A 20,574-nucleotide genomic window follows, 5' to 3' on the forward strand; every position below is an offset into this window, starting at 1 on the left:
AGGATTTAAGGCTTGAGAGTTTAGGATCGTGGTCAGCAATCGGAAGGGGTTCAATTCATATTTAAGGTAAGGTTTTCAGCTTGAAATTTGAAGGTTTTGCTCTGTTTTTATGTGGTTTGGAGCCTTGAGAGTTTGATTGTGTAATTGGGTGTTTGGTGATGATTTAAGTGCCATAGAGCTTGGGTTTTGCTATTAAACTACTGATAATGTTGTGGTGATGATTGATTGTGTTATTGAGATTTGATTGAAGAGTTTTGGCTGGGTTTAGATTGAGAAAAATGCAGGGAAGCTGGGTTCGCGGAGTCAAGTCGCGATCGAGTTCATGCAAGTCGCGACTTGAGTGAACCCCAGAGCCTCCCCTGGGCTCTTCCTGGCAGGGGCGCTACGACCCTCAGGGGCAAGTCGTGGCCCACCCCTGGCACCCTGACATGGGGCTCTCTGTCTTGGGGGCAGGTCACGACCCACTTGTCCTTTTTGAGCCAGGCTTGGTTTTAACTAGTTTTAAGCGCGGGTTTTCGAATCTCAAGGCTCGGGATCGAATATACTAACCGTTTTAGCAGGATTCGAGGTTCTTGGAGCTAGGTTTTAGTCCATGAACCTTTTATTACTCATTTTATTGATGGGATTTCATATCTGGTTATGATTAGGTGACCGCTAAGGGGCCTAAGAACAGATCATTCTCAAGGGTAGTTCTTTATTTATTTTACGCTCAAGTCTGAGGTAAGAAAACTGCACCAAGTATGTGACATACATGATTATTGATGAGGCATGTTGAGTGCTCTATATATATGTATATTGGTTGCATTATAAATGCCTGACAACATGACTACTTGTAAATGGCACTGACTTATTTGTCAGAAACGACAATGGTGTTTAGTACTGGTCGTGAAGCTCTGACTTATCAGTCAACTTATACATGATCTTTATTTATTTTCATGTAGATCTAATATTAAACAAGTTAATATGAGACAACCTAGAACATGTTTCTAAAATTGAATTCAAAGAGAAATATATGATAAGAATACTTACATTATACGTAGCGGAATAATAGAGTCCTTCTTTCAGTTTCTCTAACCCTTGTATCCTTTCTGTCGCAGAGTATTACCAAGAAACTGAACCGATCTTCAATTTTCTTCTTTTCCTTCCAAAGTATCCTTAGAATCACCTAGACTAGAGTGTGCAATATTGATTAGATCTAATCAACATGAGCATTAAATGCTTGACCGATCTATTGGTCGAAGAAAACTAAAGCGCTTGGCTAGTTTATGACTAGTTACTCAGAGCCAGGGCTAAAAGGCTCAGGTGACTTGATAGTCACATGGATTAGGGTGCAGGACTCCAGAAAGACTTATTTGTCATCTATTCAGGGCGCAGGACCCCAGAAAGACTTATTAGTCATCTATTCAGGGCGCAGGACCCCAGAATGACTCATTAGTCATCTATTCAGGGCGCAGGACCCCAGAATGACTTACTAGATATCTATTTAGGGCGCATGTCCCCAGAAAGACTTAGTGGTCGACAATCCAGGGTGCAGGACCCCAGAATGATTACATGATCATTTAATATTATTTGTATGCATCCAGTAATAAAATTTCTTGCTGAGCCTTGGCTCATGGGTGCTATGTGGTGCATGTAAAAGGAAAGAAAAACTCACCCAGCCTTGAGTGGAGAGCTTAGGTGGCGACGTGTACATATGCGGCCGCTTGACCACCACGAACAGGGTGTTTCTCAGGGGAACTATGGTTTAACCCTATTTTTCCTGCTTAGGTCGGCAGATTGTAACTTATGAACTGTAATGAACATTTTGGATTGTAAACAACTTTGTAAACACTTTTATGGGATCCCATGTATAGTTTAATGTTTTTAGTAAAATTTATCCATTCCTTTTGACCGAGATTTTCACCCTGGCCTATTAATAACACCTAGATGCACGTTTATAGCATAATGACTCATTTAGCGAGTTAAGCACTATTTAAAGTACATAGTGTGACGGTCTTGGCTAACCAGGGCGTTACACCCACAATTTCGATTATTATAGACTTTGTTCTCATAGTCACCATAGGGATGAGTCTATTAGGGTTTGATCTATAACTATCTATCCTAAGAAATTTAACCTTGTTAAAAGTCTAGTGAACACCATTCGTAGGGATACGTAATCAAAGCGCTATAAGGCCCTACTAAACTCTAACCTTGTTAAATTAATGGTGGAGATCAAATTTTAAAAAACAAAAGCCCATTATTTTAATTTAGTATTTTTCTTTTGAAATTTATAAAAATAGGTTTTTTTATTATTTAAAATAATTAATAAACCTTAGTATAAATTTCTTTTAATTCTAAAATACTCATTTAAATCCATTTTAAATATTTAGAATTACTGTGTTACTAATAAATTAATTTAGGTTCAACTAGAATTAACCTAATACAATCAAGTCCAACTTAGGCAAATGGGCCTTAACAATTTGGACTTGCATGAAGGAGAGCTGGGTCCAGTATGTTGTTCCCACTACGAGGCCCCCTAACTTCTATACATAACGCAAAAGACAGGAATTTAAACTTTATTTTTATTGATAGTTATTCAATTGATTATGTCCAATCTAGTAATGCAAAGTAAATGAGCCTTCACAAGTGGAACCACCCACAAGAGAAGAATTTATACTTTACATGTTCAATTGGGCCCAAGTAGAACTATCAAGATTATGACCCGTTTTATTTGTCTTTTTCCCATTATCTAAAATAATGGGCCATCACTATAAGTCCATCATCTAAGCACAAATTTACAAAAATGACAATTATAATGATGCATGGCATGTTAATTAATTGGATGAGTATAGCATACAATATATATGATATGATTTATGCATGTACATATTTATTACCAAAATAAATGAATAGCTAAAAAAAATAATTAATCAATCAATTAATTAATCACAATAAATTTTAATTTAATCAAATTTCAAAATATTAATCAAATTAAAATGAATTCAATTGTCCCCATTTGAAAAAAAATATATCTTTATTTTCTTTTTTGAAAGAAAAAAAATAATCGAAAAAATATATTTACTAGAACCAAATAAATATAATTTATTAAGGAATTAAATATACCATTCCAAAATAAAATACTTTTTTTAATGCCTCACATATATATATGTATAGGGTATTGCTATGGTGCATACCTTTAGTGCCTTTTTGTGTTTCTTGGTTCGTGAATAGTTTTTGGCGCAATTTTTTATGACAATGTTTATTGTGGTTATTTAGAGCATCCTGCAAATTTTCAGGAAATTTCGAATAATTTACAGTGGCGAAATCTAGGTTCAAACATGTTGTTGCATGAGTGATTATTTTTTTTATATGCGTGGAAAACAGTCTGTTTGAACTTAGTTTTCGGCATTGTAAATTATTCAGAATTTCCTGAATTTGCAGGATGCTCTAAATAACTACAATAAACACAGTTATAAAAAAATCACGCCGAAAACTATTCACGAGTCGAGAAGCACAAAAAGTCACAAAATGTATGCACCGATACATACCTTTTCAGGTATGCACCATAGAATTACCCTATATATATATTTAAAAGAAAATGCCAAAAAAAAAAAAAAACGTCAGCCACATTCCTTTTTTTTATACAATATATATACATATATTAAAAAAACGTATACTATATATATAACTTTAAAAAATAAAACATATATACATATTTTATAGGCGAAAAAAATTTATTTTTGTGCAATTTTCAAACTTTGATTTCTTGTACAAAGTTTATGAGTTTTATACAACAACATAAAACACACATAAACAATCATTAACATACAAAAATCATGAACAAGATTCTTTTAGCATCACACATACATAAACTTAAACATACAAACAATTATGCTACCATCCAATTAACCTATCGAACATATCAAAAAATTACATACATGTATATAAACATATAAACTAGCAACCATTGGCTTTGAAGCCAGTTGTAGAATCTCATTTATATAAGTCTATATGCATGCTCCCTATTGCACAATTAACATACAATAGAAAAACATAAATTCATGCATAAAAATGATTTTCATACAGAGATTTGTAAATATAACAATATAATTATTAGAGTACTTACAAGATGCGTAGCGGAACAATGACTACACCATTTGGATTCCCTAACCTTTTGTCCTTGTTGAATGCTAGGTATTGCAAGAAATCCAAACCGCTTTAAAACAAGACCACAGTCTTCCAATTCTTTCTCTAAAACAACCTAGTGTTTGTGTGGGCAAGTCTCAACACATGAGAAGAGAATTCCTAGAGAGAAAACTAAGAGAGAGTGGGCGGCTAGGTATAGAATATTAGTAGTGAATTTTTACCTTGTCAAATTCATCTTCCTTAATGCATTCTATAACACTAGTATATATATGCAATTAGCTAGGACGTAAAATAGGTTTTAGTTACCCATTTTATTTTAATTATTTAATAATTATAATTAATTAAATACTTATCAAAATCAACCAATTATAATTTTGAAATTTATTTAATTTATTTTATTAATATTAATACCAATTTATCAATATTAACAAAATTGTCCCAATTGGCTATAATACCCTCTTTTTGTGACTTTGCAAAAAAAAAAAAACCTCAAAGTTTCTTCTACTTCTTTTCTCACAAAATATCAATAAATAATTTAACATTATTTATTTTCATTGACCTAGTCAATGTGATATTTTTATAATTAATAATTAAATTAATTATTCAAGACAACTAGATTCATTTTGATAAGAGAAGACATGGGGACTGTTGTACCCAAATTTTATCACGACTTCACTCACTCAGCTTAGGTATAGCTGGCAGGAAAATATGTGGAAAAGATTACCAAGTAGAATATCTAATTATTAACCATATGATCAGCTCGAGGCTAATGTTGGTCAATGTAACGCCCCAACTCTAGGGACCGCTACAGTGCACATTGCAAACAGTGCTAAACTCGCTAATCGAGTCGTTTGGCCATAAACGTGTAACTAAGTATGATTAGCGGTATAGGGATTAAAAATTTTGGTTAAGATATAACGTTTCATTAGAACGTTTACTATATACATTGGGATCCCAAAAATATAATTTCAGAGTCTATTACAAGAAAATATTTACAACAGGTCGTTCTAAGCGACAAAACAGGGTTTAACCCTAGTTCCTCTTTCAAACCTCGCCCAAGTATTGGTCGAGCAACTGCATATGTACATGTCATCACCTAAGCTCTCCAACTAAAGGATGGTCCAGCTTCCTTTTGCCTTTACCTGCACCACAAAGCACCTGTGAGCCGAAGCCCAGCAAGAAAACTCATATGCTCATAAACAGTCATATCATGATATCAAATCATATCTGGCATGCCTAGCAAACATAGCTTTATTCAAGCATGCAAATGAATTCAAACAATGCTGGGGTATCCATGATAAGAAATCTCGCCCTTCTGATTGGAGGACTATCAAGTCAATCCTAATCAGATGAGTGTTTCAATACTGGAGGTTCTGATAAACCATACTGAGTGACCAACAAGCAAGTCACTATGGGGCTGAGCACCCAAAGCCATGCATATGATGATCAAAATGATCATACAGAGCTCATAGCTCATAGCATTGATCAGGTGAGTGAATATCACTTTGAGGTCCTGTTAAACCATAATGAGTGACTGCCAAACAAGTCACTAGTGGGCTCAGTGCCCATAGCCGTGTAACGACACCGTTACCTGGGCTTTCCTGCAATGGCTCTAACCAAATGAGTGATTGATGGGTAGTCACTAGCTTAAATAGAAGAGTGGCTGCTGGGTAAGCCACTAGCCTTAAACAGATGAGAGATTGATGGGTAAGTCTCTAACTTAACAGATGAGTGACTGATGGGTAAGTCACACAAGCGCTTATAATATTCATCGAACTTGAGGTCGGTCCGACATTAATGCTCTTTGAGTCATCCAATGCAGATTTTCGATTAGATCTAATCTTTGTTGGCTTGCGTTGAACACGCTAAGGCCGTCCTGACTTATGAGTCAGCACTGTGTGACCCATGCCTAGTACCACTGCCGAACCTGACTAATGAGTCACAACTTCACAGTTGATACTAACACCTTTGCCAATTCTGACTAATGAGTCAGTACCATGCACAAGTAAGCATTGCTACCAAACATATATCATATGTCAAACATCCAAAGATGGGGCATTCAACATGCTTACTCAACAATTGCGAGCATAATAATGATCATGCACAAACACAGAGACTCAAGCTCTAACCAATCTCATATTCATCATTCATGGCATACCCTAATCACATGTTTCTCGTGCATCACATGCATCACACTTAATCATCCAGCATGCCTCAATAATAATCATATGCAAATGAGCAAGATTGCTAAGCATTCAATATGCTATCAATGTTTACATTCAAACATCCAACATGCATCAAGAATGACCATGCATGTCACATATGGGGTGCAGTTTTCTTACCTTTGGTCCAAGCACCGGTTACCAACAAACGAGCCACAAGAACGATCCTGATTCCAAGCCTCTAGAGATAACCTAGTCACAACCATAATATAAAACCTCATAAAAATGAGTAAATAAATACTTCCAAACCCAACCCAAGCCTCTGGAACATCGAATCCCACTCAACTAAGTAGTAGGATCGATCCTAGGCCCTTAGAGTTAAGTTTCCATCACAAAAACACACTTTTTGGGCAACTTTTCCCTTAAGGGCCGTGGCCCTACAAGGACCATGCCGCAGACCGCCCCCCTGGTTTCCTTAAGATATTATAATATTTTCACTTTATTATAACATCTTTTCGCATGACCGAACTTAGCATAGTGCTTTGGTTTGATTTAACAAAATACAAAATTTTGAAAAATACTCCCAGTACCCTAGCATGCTTTCACTTATTTTGCTCATGTGTTTACATACCTTTTGATATGCTTTGCTTACTAGATGCCTTATATGCCCCCCAAGTGATTGAGGAGCTTTAGGTCCTTAGTCACTTGCCTTGAGCAGAACCTGTGCGAGCAGTACTGCTCGGAATAATGAAATTAAAATGATAATACAACAAAACAACACACGTAATGAGCAAATACTTGTAATAAATACAATAATTGGCAAGAATGACTGGATGCGCACAGTCCCTTATATTTCTCGTAATAAATGGAAAAAACTTGTCTGTACGAGTGATCAATAAGATCTTACACTTATAAGCGATTAGTCACATAAAATGACCAACCCTTTTTCATAACTTGAAAAAAGTAAAATTAATACAAGCCAATTCTTTAAGAAGAATTGTTTATTGATAGTACTTGCACAGGTGTTCTCCATTCCAATAGCGAGAAATGAGATCTCCATTTAAGCGAGCAAGTTTGTAGGTGCATGGATGGATGGCTTCTTCAATCTGGTATGGTTCTTCCCAATTAGGTCCGAGTACTCCAGCAGCCTAGTCGCGGGTGTTTAAGAAAACTCTTCGAAGTACTAAGTCTCCGACGTTGAGCTTTCTTTCACGTACTTTAGAGTTGAAATACCGGGCAACTTTTTGTTGGTACGCAACTACTCGAAGTTGGGCTTGTTCACGTTTCTCATTGATCAAGTCCAGGGATTCCATCAATAGTTGGTTGTTAGAGCCTTGATTGTACGTTATCCTGTGATGCGAGGGTGGATCTAACTCAACAGGCAACATAGCCTCATACCCATAAGCCAAAGAGAATGGAGTATGGCCTGTTGTTGTTCGGTGGGAAGTTCTGTACGACCAAAGGACTTCAGGCAATTGCTCTGGCCATGCACCCTTAGCTTCTTCCAGTCTTTCATTTAGGGTATCCTTTATCATTTTATTGACTGCTTTGACTTGTCCATTTGCTTGGGGAAGAGCGACTGAAGAAAAGCTCTTGATAATCCCATGCTGTTCGCAAAATTCCGTGAATAAATCACTATCAAACTGTATGCCATTATCAGAGATGATTTTCCTTGGCAATCCATAGCGACAAACGATGTTTTTGACCACAAAATCCAGCACCTTCTTGGTCGTTATGGTTGCGAGTGGCTCGACTTTGGCCCAATTAGTGAAATAATCAACGACAACCACATCATACTTGACGCTGCCCTTTCCTGTGGGTAAAGATCTGATGAAGTCTATACCCCACACTGCAAACGACCACTGACTTTGCATCTATTTCAGTTCATTAGGGGCTGCTCGCAGGATTTTTGAGAACCTCTGGCACTTTTCACACCTCCGTACAAATTCCATCGAGTTTTCATTCATTGTTGGCCAGAAATACCCTTGCCTCATGATCTTTTTCGACAAACTTTTCCCCCCAGCGTGGTCTCCGCAGAAGCCTTCGTGTACCTCTTTCATCAATTCTTTGGCTTTCTCTTTCAAAACACATCTGAGGAGTGGCATTGAGTATGCCCTTCGGTACAAGATTCCATCGACCAGGATATACCTAGCAGCCTGTCGCTGAAGGGTCCTGGCTTTGTTTCTGTCCGTTGGTAACACGCCTCGCGTTAGATACTCTACGTATGGTACCATCCATGTATCTGCCATTTGGATCACCAGAGTGGTCTCCTCCGCTCGGATGCTTGGCACAGATAGCCGTTCAACTGGCACTATGTTCAGAGTATCAACATCCTTCGCACTTGCTAGTTTGGCCAAAGCATCAGCGTTTGAATTCTGGTCGCGAGGTACCTGCTGAAGGGTGTACTTGTCAAACTGTGCTAATAGATCCTTTGTTTTGTTTAAGGAAACCATCTGTACACTTCGGGCTTGGTATTCTCCCATGAATTTATTTACCACCAGATGAGAGTCACTGTAGATGTGAAGTACCTTTATATTCATGTCCCTGGCTAATCGTAACCTAGTGAGCAACACTTCATACTCAGCCTCGTTGTTGGAAGCAGTGAAGTTAAACCTGATTGCATTGTGAAATCGATGCCCTTCAGGTGTAATCAGGATCACCCCTGCCCCTGCATGATGTTCATTGGAAGAGCCGTCTGTAAATAACTTCCATGAGGGAGGTTGGTTTTGAGACTCAGGCTCTTCAGGCTCTTCGGTTTGCTCGCTATCTGTAAGTTTAGTGAACTCTGCAATGAAGTCAGCCAGGGCTTGCCCTTTTATCACTGCTCATGGTAAGTAAGAGATATCGAACTTCCCAAGTTTGACTGCCCATTTCAACAATCTTCCCGCAGCCTCTGGCTTTTGCAGAACTTGCCGTAGAGGTTGGTCATTCAGAACTGTGATTGGATGAGCTTGAAAGTAAGGTCGCAGCTTCCTAGAGGCCAAAATTAAGTAATAGGCTAACTTTTCAATAGGTGGTTATCGCTGCTCCGCTCCAATTAGCCTCTTGCTTACATAATAAATGGCCTTCTGTATGCCTTCTTCTCTTACTAAAACAGCACTAGCAGCATACTTTGTAATCACCAAGTAGACAAACAAAGTCTCCTCATCAACCGACTTTGATAGGATGGGTGGTTGCACCATGTGAGTCTTTAATGCTTGGAAATCCTGCTCGCACTCCTCCATCCACTCAATTTTTTTGTTTCCTCTAAGTAGATTAAAGAATGGAACACATTTGTCCATTGATTTCGAAATAAATCTACTGAGAGCGACAATCCTTCCGGTCAAACTTTGAACATCCTTAATCTTTGCTGGCGATTTCATATCGATCAGGGATTTGATTTTCTCGGGATTGGCTTCAATTCGTCTCGAGTTAACTATAAATCCCAAGAACTTCCCTGATCCTACTCCGAAGGAGCATTTGAGGGGATTTAACTTCATCTAATATTTGTTCAAGACGTTGAAGCACTCCTGCAAATCCTTTATATGCCCTTCTGCCTTCTTTGACTTGACCAGCATGTCATCAACGTAGACCTCCGTGTTTGTGCCGATTAACTCCTTAAACATGTGGTTGACTAGTCACTGGTAAGTTGCACCAGCGTTTTTCAAACCGAAGGGCATTACTTTGTAACAGTAAAGCCCTGTTTCAGTCCGAAAGCTAGTGTGATCCTCATCAGGGGGATGCATACTAATCTGATTATATCCGGAGTATGCATCCATAAAAGAGAGAATCTCATGCCCTGTAGTGGCATCGACCAGTTGGTCGATCCTAGGGAGTGGGAAACAATCCTCGGGGCAGGCTTTATTGAGGTCTGTGAAATCCACGCATGTTCGCCATTTGCCATTTGGCTTGGGAACTAACACGGGATTAGAGACCCACGATGGATACAACTCCACCCTGATGAACCCATTCTCCTTCAGCTTCTCGACTTCTTTTTTTAGGGCCTTTGATCTATCTTTATCGAGCAGCCTTCTTTTCTGTTGTACTGGTGGAAAACTCTTATCGATGTTCAGGACATGGATGATGACTGCAGGGTCTATTCCAACCACGTCTTTGTGCGACCAGGCGAAGAATTCTTGGTTCCTCCTCAAAAACTCCACTAGTGCTTGTTTTGTTGTTGTCTCTAAGATTTTACCGACTTTCACAACCCTGGTCAAATTTTCTTCATCAAGTTGGACCTCTTCAAGGTCCTCGATGGGTCATACTTCTTCCTCAAAATCCCCAAAGCGAGGATCCAAGTCTCTATCCTCACTTTGGGCAACACCCTATTTGGTGACATTATCACCTGACTAGGCCTGTGCATCAATTTCCATTTGCAACTCTTTTCCAGGAACATCTCTCGACACACCTTTCTTTGCCTTAGTTATCGAGGCGTTGTAGCACTCCCTTGCTTCTCGCTGATTTCCCAATACGCATCCTACCCCTGCGTCTGTTGGGAATTTCATGGAAAGGTGCCATATTGAAGTGACGGCCCGTAGGTCGACCAGAATTGGTCTCCTAATTACAACATTGTATGCCGAAGGACAATAAACTACTATGAAAGTAGCGAGTAATGTCCTGTTAGCTGGTCCAGTACCTGCTGTAATTGGAAGCCTAATCTACCCAGCTGGGGCGAGCCCTTTGCCGAAAAAACCATAGATGGTTTGGTTGCATGGCTCCAGGTCCTTGACGGATAGCTTCATTCTCTCCAGTGAATACTTGTATAGGATGTTGACCGAACTTTCTATGTCGACCAATACCCTCTTCAACATCATATTGGCAATTTGTACGTCTACGACCAACGGATCAGAGTGTGGGAATCGTACGTGCTGGGCATCGTCTTCGGAGAAGGTCATTAACTCCTCCTCTGTTTGAGCATTCTTTGGTGCTCGATCCTCCACACTCATCATCTCAATGTCTTGTTCGTGGCGTAGGGTTCGAGCGTATCGTTCCCTTGCCTTCCCAATATCCCCTGCAAGATGTGGGCCTCCATAGATGGTGAGTAAAGTGCTTGCCACATGAGCTGGCTGTAGGGGTGGCGAGCGTTGGCGTGCAGGCGCCTGCTCATTGCCACCTTGAGCCTCTCGCTGAGAGCCTCCTGCGGCTCGCACATATCTTCTTAAATGTCCCTGCTTGATCAGGAACTCAATCTCGTCTTTCAACTGGTTGCATTCGTTGGTGTCGTGCCCGTAGTCGTTGTGAAAACAACAGAACTTCGTCGTATCTCTCTTGGAGATATCTTTCCTTATAGGTGTGGGTCGTTTGTAAGGCACGCTTGAGCTGGTCGCCCGGTAGACTTTCGCTCGGCTTTCGACAAGGGCCGTGTAGTTGGTGAATCTCGGCTCGTATCGACTGCCTTTGGGGTGTTTATTTCAAAAGCTGAGGGTTCATTGTTCGCCCGTTTCCCACCAATCCTACCATTGCCATTCCCGTTGCCCTTGTCGTTGCCATTGGTTTTTTCCGACTCGTTGGCGACCTTGGAGGGTTCTTCGTTTGGCCCTTTGTCTTTTGTTGGCGATTTCCCTTCATTGGCAATCGCGTCCTCGAGTTTGATATATTGATCATCTCGATCCAAAAACTCATGGGTACTTCTTACCCCATTCTTTCTGAGGCTACTTCAAAGGGGTGAATGGTGCCTAACCCCAGCAGTTAGGGCCATCATCTTGCCTTCCTCACTCACTGTCTTGGCTCCAACTGCTGCGTGCATGAAGTGTTGATTTTGGCTTCCTTGAGTCTCGAAATGGTACTCTACTCTCACAATTAACTTCATTCTAAATTTTTATAATTTAGCAAAATGTGTTATTGAATTTGTTGAATCTATCATCTCATGTGGTAACAATTCAAGCTTCTATATCTTCATACATTATAATTAGCTATATTATTATTATTCATGTTGATGGACATTGAGAACTTTGTCAAATGGTTCTGTTTTCGAATATGAAAATCTTTGTTGAGACATTCATTTGTTTTATTGAGACAATTTTCATGAATATACATTTTCATTTAGTTGATACACTTTATTTTCTCTCATGGGCATATGGTGCATGCATGTATTAAAACGACTCAAATATCAGAAATTCCTGTAATGGAAATTTATAAAATAAAATAAAATAAAAATTCAAGTTTTATGATCTTAATTAACAGAACATCAGTACTAATAATTCAATAAGGATATTTAATTATATTCTTCAGTTCATTGTAAAATTATATTTGAACTTTTACCTGCTGCAGGGCTTGCCGATTAATATAATTGTTGGTTCTCATATTTGGGTTGGAGATCCAGAATTAGTCTAGGTTGATGGACAAGTTTCAAACATTGATGGAGAGGAAGCTGAGATTCAAACTAGCAATGAAAAGATGGGCCTATATTTTTGTCATACTTACAGTATAATAAAAGGCCATGTGACCTTTGTAAAAAAAAAGTATGATAAAAGGTAAATAATAATATTAAATTTTGATTATGTAGCCTTCAAAATATAATTTATGCATTTACAATTAGGCTCATATTTCAAAACACATTTACTTGTCTTGTGATATGAAATTTTAAATCTATGGTCACCAGTGTGTGAGCCTCTCAAAGGTAGGAATGCGATGTGAATTTTGTGTAGTTTATTAAGCTCATTCATTATTGAGAGGATGTTTTTCTTTTAATAAATAAAAAAGGGTACGATGAGACCATTTGTTTTTGTTTCATTTTTTTTTTGCGTCTTGAAGATTCAATACTTTGTAATAGTGTTTGTGTGGCTAAAGTTTAAGCATCATGTTTTCTAATATTCTATTTTTTTTTTGTTAACTTTATATCTTGTAGATTGGCAATGATCTTTCTCAATTTGTAGGGCCTCTTATCTTGAATCAACTTCTATAGGTTGGTTGGTTCTCCTTTCTTTAAATCAGTACTTTGCAAGAGATGTGTCCTAAATGCTTCAGGTTTTTCATTTTATTTTTAGTTCTTAGACGCTTCTTGTTATTATGACATCTGCTTGTTCATGGTGGGGAGAATAGGGTAATCATAACTTTTTAATTATGATTTATAAGTCCAAAATTCCATAAATAAATCATTGCTGCATTGTTGTTGTTGTGATTATTTATTTTTCTGAGGGGAAGAAGTTTTGTATCTCTACACCAAACATATATTTCCATAATACATCATTATAAGACTATAGAAAAAGTATTATAATAAATATTAGAAAAAGCGCTAAAGTGAACTAACTGAAAACAAATGGCGGTCTTGAAATTTTTAAGCATCAAATTTATAATTTTCCATCATCTAGTTTTCCTTTGGTCAGAAAAAAATAACTTAACTCATGCTTATTCTCTACATATTCTTCTTTCCTTTTTTTTATTCTTCTCTTCCCATGGAAGGTTTAGCAGCTTTGGCTTTGGCTTAATTAAGGTTGTAAAACTTTGGCTTCAACTAAACCTCTTATATAAATTTGACTTTATGATATTTGCCATCAGAGTTAGAAGATGTTGTTGTGGATGAGTTAATGAGGAAGTTCTTCAAAAATTATACAAATTGGTGCAAATTCTTGCAAAAAAAAAAGCAACATTCGGTAAAATACATTTCCATTGGTCTTGTGATTTTGTTATCCTTTATGGTGTACTCTTATTTATGCTACATTAGAAAGAAAAAATATTAAGAAGAAGACCATTTATGGGTTAGAATCACCTATTAGTGAGGATAATTTTGAAGTGATATCAAATAGAGGTCTGCGATGCAATGACAAATAGGCCCCATATATTTGGAGGTGAAAGATTTGTACTTGGTGTAAACTGTTGCTTTCAGTTTTTCTGGACAATATTTGTTGCTGGATGATAGAATTGCTTTGCTTTTTAGGTACAAATAGGTCAATGTTTATCAGAATTGATTTGATCAACCATTCAGCCTAGCCACAAGCAAAGTGGGTAAAAAATGTAGATCAGTTCAGCTCTTTGCAAAGTCAATTCCTTTCTAGTCTTACTATCTAGAGTCAAGAATTTTAAGTCCTGACAATGGTAGTTCTTATTTTAACTTGCCAATAATGAGATCATGCTCGTTTAGATGCTATGTATTGCATGTTTACTTTTAAAAATAAACCTTTTTTTTGTAGGTGCATATTTATGATAGGTTTTTTTTTATTTAGATGCTATGTATTGCATGTTTACTTTTAAAAATAAATTATCTTCCTCTCATATATATATATATAATATAATTATTTATTATAAAAGTGATAGAATCTAATGGGAAGCCCTCTCCATGTTTTTTGCATTATATTCAGCTTGAGGCTGAAGCGTCACTGCATTATATTCAAATTTGTCAATGTCTTTGTCAGCAGCAGCTTCTCATATTGTAAGAGTGTAACTGAACTAATTATCATGTGGTTAATTTATCTCTTGATAACAGGGAGTTTCAAGCTGTGTGAAAGAAGCAGGCATTGGATTTATGATCGCTCCAACATATCATCTAGCAATGAAGCTTGTCCTGTAACGCCCTGGATAGCCAAGACCGTTACACTGTGTACTTGCAAAGGTGCAGGACTCGCTAATCAAGTCGTTAATTTGAAAACGTGTCTCTAGACATGCAAGATCTATGGTTAAAAAGGTTTTGGTCTCAAAAGACTCATTTCATATATTTAAACTGTAGTAAACAAGGGATCCCATAAACACAAAGTTAAAATAAGTTTACAGACTCCCAAAAGTATGTGAATATCCACTAGCCATACTAAGGCAAAACAGACAGTCTTTAGGTTCCATATCCTTGCCTAGACCTCAACTGTGGCGGCCGAGCACCTGGCTATGTACATTCCGCTCACTGAGCTCTCCAGTCAGGGCTGATCTAACTTGCCCTTGCCTTTACCTGCACCACGTAGCACCCATGAGCCAAGGCCCAGCAAGAAAACATCACAGATAACTCAAACAATAATAACAAACAAATAGCTCAATAAACACATATACTCATTTGATAATCCACAACAGATAATCAGCATATACAATCCAATACAAGATACATTCCATCACATATATTGCTCATATCACATAATAATCAGGGCCGACAACTTAGGCCGCACCCTCTGTTTAACCCACTGACTCTGGCCCGCTTAAACCAAGCTCAGTGCATAATAAGCTGTCCTCGGCTACCAGTGGCCGAGCCGCGCCCTATGCGCTAGTGAGACCCTTGGCACCCTTAGGCCGTTGGCTCACTAAATAGCTTGCATGGCATAATACCATCCTTTCAAGCTTTTACAATAGGGAGCCCTTAGTCCCGTTACATATAATCAACCGGGTGCAGTTTTCTTACCTTTAGCTTTCAAATGAGTTAGTCACGGGCGATACTCCTTGAGCGCGATCCAATCCTCGAGCCCTAGCTTAACACCTAGTCACAACCATGAAGAAAGACACCATTAACAACCTTAAATGAGCTTCCAAGCCAAGTTCTAGTACTCGGAACATTGAACTTCACCAAATATGGTAAGAGACTCAACCCCGAGCACCCTAGGTTAAATTCCCAAGCCTAAAATCTCAAAATCCCAAAATCCCTTAAGCGCCGCGGCATAGGCCACCCATGCCGCGACATGGCCCCCAAACAGAGCCATCCAAGGCACAAAAACAAGTAAGGGACGCGGCATTGCTTGGACCATGCCGCGGCCCGCCCTTCTTCCTTAGCATGCAACACCCTTGAAGGGCCGCGGCTCTCCAAGAACCATGCCGCGGCCCGACCCTTCGAACCCAGAAAAAAAACCACCATTTTCAACCTCCAAACCTCACCTAAAGCTATCCCAAAGCCCCCAAACCAAAACCAATTAACTCCCAACCTTTTTAACATGATCTAAGCAACATAATTCCCCAGAAAACACAGCCCAACACACTTTAATCTCTTCCTTCCAACTTTTGAAATCCAAACCCAAAGAACTTAAAACCAGCCATGACAACCCCCAAATTCAACCATCAAACTATAATTTAAACCTTACCTCGGTTGTAGAATCGATTTTCCAAGAGTCCCCTGACCTATCTTCAAGGTCCCAAGCCTCAATTTCCACCTTGAATGTCAAAACCATAACCATTTAAAACTCAGCCATTTCTTTAAGTTCCTAACCCCCAAAACGAAAATTCAAAACTTACCTTAGCTCTATCTCAGACCTTGATCAGTTCCTGAACTAATCCTCCAGATTACTTCCTTCAATTCCCAAAGACACAGCTCAATCCCAGCAGTTCCCTCTCAAACTCAGTAGTTTTCCCTTTTTTTTTCTGTGTTTTTCCTTCCTTTGGTTTCCTTTGAGCGTGTAAGTGAGCTGAGAGAAATATACTTAGTCGGTTTGTGTTTTCTTCTAAAGACTTCCTTAAGTCTAACTTATCCATTAAGTTAATCCCAAGGCTCGGGGTGCCGGAAACGTCCCCGAGGCCAAAACGGTAAAATCCCCCAATATTCCCGCCTAGACATCCTAACCTCAAATATATCTCCAATTATTTATTTCCATCACCCGATAGTCTAAATCACTACGTGATACCTAAAATACCTCTGACTTGCGCAAAATTAATTATAATAACCCGTTGTGACTTTTCCCGCTATCTAGCCCTAGGATCGCCTCGAGTCGCCGGCTGCAGATTTATCCACATCATAATGTGGTTCTCGCATATATCTCAAACATTTATATCACATCATCATATAATATAATCAATTATCATGTAAGCATCATTAAACATATAATTACTCATTAAATCACAATTATTCCAGTAATACCCTCCTGGCACACTAATCAAAGCCCTTAAGCCTTATTAGTGAATTTGGGTCGTTACAACTATCCCCTCCTAATGAGAATTTCGTCCTCGAAATTTACCTGAATAGCTCGGGATACTGATCCCGGATTGCTGTCTCTAACTCCCAGGTCGCCTCTTCAACCTTGCTATTCCTCCATAATACTTTCACTAACGGAATTGTCTTATTCCGTAAAACTTTGTCCTTCCGATCCAAAATCTGAACTGGTCGCTCCTCATAGGAAAAATCTGTCTGTAACTCCAAATCCTCGTACCTCAGTACATGTGTCGTATCAGAAACATACTTCCGTAACATGGAGATATGAAACACACTATGAACTCCTGATAATGACGGTGGCAAGGCCAGCCTGTAAGCCACCTGTCCAACCCTCTCTAAAATCTCAAAGGGTCCAACAAACCGAGGGCTCAGCTTGCCCTTCACTCCAAACCTCCTCACACCCCTCAACGGTGAAACTCGCAGAAACACGTGGTCCCCAACTTGGAACTCCACGTTTCTACGCTTAGGATCAGCGTAGCTTTTCTGTCTACTCTGTGAGGCAAGCATTCTAGCTCGAATCTTCTCAATAGCTTCATTAGTCCTCTGAACCATATCTGGCCCCAAATACCTTCTCTCACCCATCTCATCCCAGTGAACAGGTGATCTGCACTTCCTTCCATATAACATCTCGTAAGGAGCCACTCCAATCGTGGACTGGTAACGGTTGTTATATGAAAACTCAACCAATGGAAGATATTTACTCCACGAACCCTCAAAGTCAATCACACATGCCCTAAGCATGTCCTCCAACACCTGAATCGTCCTCTCAGACTGTCCATCAGTCTGAGGTTGGAAAGCTGTGCTAAACTTCAGCTGAGTCCCCATGGCTCTCTGTAAAGCTCCCAAAAACTTAGAGGTAAAGATAGGGTCTCGATTAGACACGATAGACTTTGGAACCCCATGGAGACGAACTATCTCCCTCACATACAACTCTGCATACTGCTCCACAGTATAAGTTGACCTAACTGGTAGGAAATGAGCTGACTTGGTGTACCTATCCACTATCACCCACACCGAGTCATGAAGTCCAACTGTCCTGGGTAACCCTCCCACGAAATCCATCGTAATGTCCTCCCATTTCCATTCTGGGATACCCAAAGGCTGAAGCAATCCCGCTGGTCGCTGATGCTCAGCCTTAACCTGCTGACAGGTTAAACATCTAGATACATACTCAACCACATCTTTCTTCATCCCAGGCCACCAGTACAATGTCCGTAGATCCTGATACATCTTCGTGGTACCCAGATGTAGTGAGTATGGCATAGTGTGAGACTCATCCAGTATCTCACGCCTAATCCCCTCATCTGCCGAAACACATATCCGTCCCTGATACCGAAGCAGTTCTGTCTCCGAAACTGAATAATCCTTGGCTGTCCCCGCTAAGGCATGCTGCCTACTATCCTGCAACTGCACATCAGTGAACTGACCCTCCTTGATCCGCTCCAACAGGGTCTACTGCAAAGTAACATTGGCTAATCGGCCCACCACCAATTCTATCTTTGCCCTAACCATCTCATCAACCAATTCTCTCGAGATCTGAGTAGAACTATACAACTATCATGGGCCCCTCCGACTCAACGCATCTGCCACCACGTTGGCTTTCCCAGGGTGGTAAAGGATATCACAATCATAGTCCTTAACCAATTCTAACTAACGTCTCTGTCTCATATTCAGATCCTTTTGCGTGAAGAAATATTTCAGACTCTTATGATCAGTGTAGATCTCGCACTTCTCTCCATATAGATAATGACGCCACACCTTCAGTGCAAACACAACTGCCGCTAACTCCAAATCATGAGTCGGATACCTCTGTTCATACTCCTTCAGCTGTCGAGAAGCGTAGGCTATAACTTTCTCATTCTGCATCAGCACATAGCCCAAACCCAACTTTGATGCGTCACAGTAGACCACGAACTTCCCTTCCTCCGAAGGAAGACTCAACACTGGGGCAAAAATAAGCCGTCCTTTCAACTCCTGAAAGCTGTTCTCACACTTCTCTGACCAGACGAACTTCTGATTCTTTCTTGTTAACTCCGTCATCTGTGAAGAAATCTTCGAGAACCCCTCAACAAACCGCCTGTAGTAGCCAGCCAATCCAAGGAAACTCCGCACCTCCGAGGCATTACTCGGCCTCGGCCAATCCCTAACTGCTTCCTCCTTGGACGGATCCACCTTAATCCCTTCTGCCCCAACTATATGCCCAAGGAAGGTCACTTCTGGTAGCCAGAACTCACACTTCTTAAACTTAGCGTACAACTGGTGCTCCCTTAACCTTTGTAGAACCTGTCGTAGATGCTGCTCATGCTCCGCCTCTGAGCTGGAGTATACCAAGATGTCGTCGATGAAAACAATGACAAACTGATCCAAGAAATCCTTGAACACCCTGTTCATTAAGTCCATGAAAGCCGCTGGGGCATTGGTCAGACCAAAAGACATGACCAGGAACTCATAATGCCCATATCGTGTCCGGAAAGCTGTCTTCGGTATATCCTCATCCTTGATCCTCAGCTGGTGATAACCAGATCGAAGATCAATCTTTGAGAACACTGTCTTACCTTGCAGCTGATCAAACAAATCATCAATCCTTGGCAGAGGGTACTTATTCTTAATGGTTAACTTGTTCAATTCTCTGTAATCAATGCACATCCTCAGAGTCCCGTCCTTCTTCTTAACTAACAGTACCGGTGCGCCCCATGGAGAGTAGCTAGGCCTAATAAACCCCAAATCTAGAAGTTCCTGCAACTGTATCTTCAACTCTTTCAGTTCCGCTGGTGCCATTCTGTACGGTGCTCTAGACACTGGTTCTGTCCCCGGTGCTAATTCAATCTCAAACTGTATCTCCCTACGCGGCGGTAACCCTGGCAGATCCTCAGGGAAGACATCCAAAAACTCACACACCAATCTCGTCTCTCCCGGCCCTGCCGGCATGACCCTAGCGGTATCCATTACACTAGCCAGAAAACCTATGCATTCTCCCTGCAACAAGTCTCTGGCTCTCAATGCTGAAATTATAGGTACACGGGGTCCAGACACCGCACCCATAAAGACAAAAGGGTCTTCGCCCTCTGGCTCAAAAGTAACCATCTTCTTTCTACAATATATCGTAGCCCCATACCTAGCCAGCCAATCCATTCCTAGAATCATATCAAAATCTCCCAAATCCAATTCAATCAAATCCACCGAAAGCTCTCTACCATCAACCATCACTGGCAGTGCCCTAATCCACCTCCTAGAGACTACCAGCTCCCCTGTAGGCAACAAAGTCCCAAACCCCACAGTCCAGTACTCACTAGGTCTACACAGTCTATCAATCACTCTACTAGAAACAAAAGAATGTGTAGCACCAGAATCAATCAATACTGTAAAAGGAAAGCCAGCACTAGAAAGCCGACCTGTCACTACTGAGGGACTAGCCTCAGCCTCCGCCTGAGTCAAGGTGAATACCCGAGCTGGGGTCAAGCTATCCACCTTTCCTGCTTC

The 20,574-nt window shown here is 39.9% G+C and overlaps 1 long non-coding RNA gene across 1 annotated transcript; it reads left to right on the top strand.

Annotated features, from left to right (window-relative positions):
- The first annotated feature begins 12,170 nt into the window (after positions 1-12,170).
- On the top strand, positions 12,171-13,856 carry LOC133789916 (uncharacterized). Its single transcript, XR_009873783.1, has 3 exons — positions 12,171-12,739; positions 13,114-13,170; positions 13,766-13,856. It is a non-coding gene; the product is annotated as an uncharacterized LOC133789916 (long non-coding RNA).
- The last annotated feature ends 6,718 nt before the right edge of the window (positions 13,857-20,574 follow it).

This window comes from Humulus lupulus, chromosome 7 (genome assembly GCF_963169125.1).
Source record: "Humulus lupulus chromosome 7, drHumLupu1.1, whole genome shotgun sequence".
Taxonomy (NCBI): domain Eukaryota; kingdom Viridiplantae; phylum Streptophyta; class Magnoliopsida; order Rosales; family Cannabaceae; genus Humulus; species Humulus lupulus.